At 45.5% G+C, this 4,732-nt stretch overlaps 1 non-coding gene across 1 annotated transcript; it reads right to left on the bottom strand.

The window, feature by feature from the left end:
- Window positions 1-306: 306 nt before the first annotated feature.
- On the bottom strand, window positions 307-381 carry Trnat-ugu (transfer RNA threonine (anticodon UGU)). The gene has a single exon. It is a non-coding gene; the product is annotated as a tRNA-Thr (tRNA).
- Between the last annotated feature and the right edge of the window lie 4,351 nt (window positions 382-4,732).

Here is a 4,732-nt window from a genome sequence, read left to right as displayed (position 1 = left end):
CCGTGAATCCTGCAGGGCTGTCCATAAATCCGTGAGAGTACGAGGGGCAGGACATCTCTTCCGAATAGAACGTTGCAAGGCATTTTAGATATGCTTAATAATATTCATGCCTGGGGAACTGGGTTGCCAAAGGAATTGTTTAAACTCAGAAGAGTGTTCCTGGAATCACTGTGTAGCAATTCTGGACGTGTGGGGTGTCACGTTGTCCTATTGGAATTACCCAAGTCCGTCGGAATGTGCAATGGATATGAATGGCTGCAATGATAATTAAATCAAGACCCTAAGCTGCCGACAGCTGAAAATGTGTGCCCCGACTGGGACTCGAACCCAGGATCTACCGCTCACAAGGCAAACGCTCTATCCATCTGAGCCACCGAGGGCACAGACGATAGTGCGACTGCGGGGATTTATCCCTTGCACGGTCCCCGTGAGACCCACATTCCCAACTTAATGTGCACACAGTATATTCGTAGTGTCCCTGCCCATTACACTCATTACTCTCTGCAGACAATCTTACCGAGTCCCGTAACATATCATCTTTATATAGTTAATGCTAACGAGCCATTGACCTTCTTCTTCTGTGCCGATGCACACGCATTGCCCGAACTGTTGCAGGACTTGGTAAGATTGTATGCCGCGAGTAATGAGTGTAATGGACAGGGGCACTGCGAATGTAGTGTGTGGACATTAAGTTGGAAATGTGGGCCTCACGGGGAGCGTTCAAGGGATAAATCCCTGCAGTTGCACTATCCTCTGTGCCCTCGGTGGCTCAGATGGATAGAGCGTCGGTCATGTAAGCAGGAAATCCCGGGTACGAGTCCCGGTCGGGGCACACATTTTCAACTGTCCCCATTGATGTACATCAACGCCTGTCGGCGACTTAGGGCCTTGATTTAATTATCATTTTATTCTAAGAGAGCTGCATGGTCACCGATGGTATCTGTTCCTTCGGACATATCCGAAAGAATAGATACCATCTTCTTGTATGAATGGATGCAGGTGATTAAACAGGATGCTTACTTACGTATCACCTGTCAGAGTCGTATCTAGACATATCAGTGGTCCCATAACACCAACTGCACACGCCCCACACCATTGCAGAACCTGTACCAGCTTCAACAGTACTTTGCTGACATGCAAGGTCCATGGATTAATGAGGTCCGCTCCATACCCGTACACGTCCGTCCACTCGCTACAATTTGATACGAGACTCGTCCGACTAGGCAACATGTTTCCAGTCATCAACGGTCCAATGTCGGTGTTGACGGCCCCGGCGAGGCGTAAAGCTTTGTTTCGTGCAGTAATCAAGGGCACACGAGTAGGCCTTCGGCTCCGAAAGCTCATATCGATTATGTTTCGTCGAATGGTTCGCACGCTCACACTTGCTGATGGTCCAGAATTGAAATCTGCAGCAATTTGCGGAAGGGTTGCACTTCTGTCACATTGAACGATTCTCTTCAGTCGTTGTTGATCCCGTTCTTGCAGGGTCTTTTTCCGGCCGCAGCGATGTCTGAGATTTGATGTTTCACCGGATTCCTGATAACAAATGAAATGATCGAATTGCATTGTTGGCGGGAGTCCTCACCGGGGAAGTTCGGCCACCGAGTGCAAGTCTTATTTCAGTCGACGCCACATTGGGTGACTTGCATGCCGGTGATGAGAGTGAAATGATGATGAGGACAACACAACAACCAGTCCACTAGCGGAGAATGTCTCCAACCCGTCCGGGAATCGAACCCGTGCTACATAGGAGGCAAGGACGTTACCACTTTTGTTTATGATCTCATTTTGTTCGTTACATTTGTTCGGGGCGGACGTCCCGTGCCACCTGTTCAGGTTCATACTTGATCCGTTAACTCAGTTCTTTTTTATGACAGAAGGCAGGTAACCCTCTGACCGAACACGGTGAGATACCGTACCGGCCGACTCGGTTAAGCAGGCGAACGGATTCCTGATATTCCCGGTGCACTCGTGAAACGGTCATATGGGAAAATCCCCATCGCTATCTCGGAGATGCTGTGTTCCATCGCTCATCCACCGACTATAACACCACATTCAAACTCACTTAAATCTTGTTAAACTGCCATTGTAGCAGCAGTAACCGATCTAACAACTGCGCCAAACACTTGTCACTTTATACAGGCGTTGCCGACATGTGTCTGTATTACGTTCCTATAGCAGTTTCTTTGGCTCTTCAGTGCATATTATTTTATTCGTCGGTCTTCTGACTGTTTCGGTTCACGAATTCATCTCTTGTAGGAACCTCTTCATCTCGAAGAAGCACTTACATCTTACGTGCACAATACATTCCAGCCTCTCTTTTCCTCTACAGTTTCTACCTTTTCCAGCTCCCTCTAGTACCAAGGAAGTTATTCCTTGATATCTTTACACATGTCTTATCATAATGTCCCTTTTCTTTTTCGGTGTGTTTAGTAGTTTCTTTTTTCTCTGATTCTGTGAGTAACCCTCTCATTAGTTATCACTCAACAATTTTTTCAAAATCCTGGTTAATATCATATCTCAAACGCTTTCATTCTTTTCCTTCCCAGTTTTCCCTCAGCCCGTGATTCACTGCCATACAGTGATATGTTGGAAAAGTACATTCTCAGAAATTGCTTCCCTAGATTAAATGCGACATTTGATACTAACAATCTTCTCTTGACCAGGAATACCCTCTTCGTTCGCGTTAATCGGATTTTTGTGCCCTATCTGCTTCGGCCGCAATCTGCTGTTATGCTTCCAGATAGCAGAATATATTAAATTTGTAGTCACCAATTTTGATCTTAAGTTTATCTTCCATCTAATTTCTGCTTCTCCTAATTATTTTCGTATTTTTTCGGTTCTGTCCCCATTATGGTGTTCATTCCATTCAACTGGCCCTGTAATTATTCTTCACTTTGACTGAAAATAGCAGAATCATCTTCGAATCTTACCATTGATATCGTGTCACAGAGAAATGTACTCCCACTCTTGAACGTCTCTTTGATTGCCGTCATTGCTTCTTCAGTGAGAGCTGGGGAGGCGGACTACATACCTATCTTGTACTGTTTTTAATCCGAGCAATTTATTCTTGCCCCCTGTTGGTTCTTGTACATATTATGTATTATCCGTCTTTTCCTGTAGTTTACAAGTATTTTTCTCAGATCTTCGAATACCTTGCACCGTTTTACACATCCAAACGCTTTTTGTAGTTCGACTAATGCTATGAGCATGTAGAACGTGTTTTAATTTTCGTAAGTCTTTCTCTGTTTATCAAGCGCCGGGCAGAAATGCATGTCTGGCGCGTCCATGTTTCCAATAGCTATCTAACAGCTTCTAAATTTCCTTTTCCCTTCTTATGTGTTACTTTTGGTCTGGTTTTTGATGCATGAGTTATTAAGCTAACTTTGCGACACATATGGGGGCATTTATCTGCCATTGCTGTCTTCAGGATTACGTGTAAGGTGGCTATAATTTCGCACCTTGCAAGCACTCATCTACATACTTTTCCGTGATTTGCAACCGGGATTAGGTATCATTTGATAGGTTGTACATCGTATATATGAACGTTTAAAGAAGACTGACATTGTCACGTACGTCTTGTAAACAGTTGTTAACGCGTGCCGGCCGGAGTGGCCAAGCGGTTCTAGGCGCTACAGTCTGGAACCGCGCGACCGCTACGGTCGCAGGTTCGAATCCTGCCTCGGGCATGGATGTGTGTGATGTCCTTAGGTTGGTTAGGTTTAAGTAGTTCTAAGTTCTAGGGGACTGATGACCTCAGCAGTTAAGTCCCATAGTGCTCAGAGCCATTTGAACCATTTGCTAACGTGTATTGCATGAAAGGTGACAGAGTGTCTTTATTATCAAAACGGCGCAATGACTGATTGCCCTTACTAGTAGATGTTGGAACGCCAGTGGAAATGAAACGGTAGGGGTAACTCAAGCCGAGGGTGGAAAAGCCCACACAGATGTGTTGGTCCTGCTTAACATAGGAAGTAGCCAAGATGGACGGTCGGGGCACCTGAGCGCTGAAGCACAATGCAGCGGCGGCGGCCGGTTTTGTATCGGACCGAAAGGATAACCGGATAATATTTCAGAAACTCTGAAAATCTTGGACGCAGCAGACAGGAACGAGGAAGCGTTACCTCAGAAATCACACAGGCTGGTTTGCTTCCGAGGATTTTTACTCTGAGAAGCATACTATTGTATGAATTCCTAATTAACTGGTATAGGTATTTCCTCGCAAACTTTCCGCGTTGGACGACAAAAGCCCAAAATATGGTTGGTCGGCGTTCAGAAGAATCTGTAGAGAGATAGAATATTCCGTGGTTTCGAGAATATGATTTGCCTTCTGCAGTTACGAGGGAGAGGAGCCGAGCTTTGCTGGGAAGCCAACGGTGGAGGGAAAGTTGTCTTCCGTTTCGAGTGCTTGTGTCTGATGGTTGCTCAGTATCTGCTTTGTTGTTACAGCTGGACTTTCTGTCTTTGCTCTCAGAAGATTTTATAGTTAGAACGGTTAGGCACTGTATTGTTGCTAACTTATACGATTCTGGATTTCGCCTCCGGGTAGGGACTCGTCACTGAGTATGCAGCGTTCAGTGATTGACAGCACTTCTTCTGCCTATACTCACACTGAGACTTTATCTGAAAGCTGTCCTTGTGGCTGGGAGTTTGCGTTGCTCGTCTGTAGAACACAGAGAGGAGAAGACAATATTAAATTATGCTAGTCAGAGGACCGTCTTCTACCGTCCTA

The sequence above is a fragment of the Schistocerca serialis genome, chromosome 8 (genome assembly GCF_023864345.2).
Source record: "Schistocerca serialis cubense isolate TAMUIC-IGC-003099 chromosome 8, iqSchSeri2.2, whole genome shotgun sequence".
Lineage (NCBI taxonomy): Eukaryota > Metazoa > Arthropoda > Insecta > Orthoptera > Acrididae > Schistocerca > Schistocerca serialis.
The sequence above is the reverse complement of the archived record's forward strand: the minus strand, read 5'-3'. Positions and strand labels throughout refer to the sequence as shown.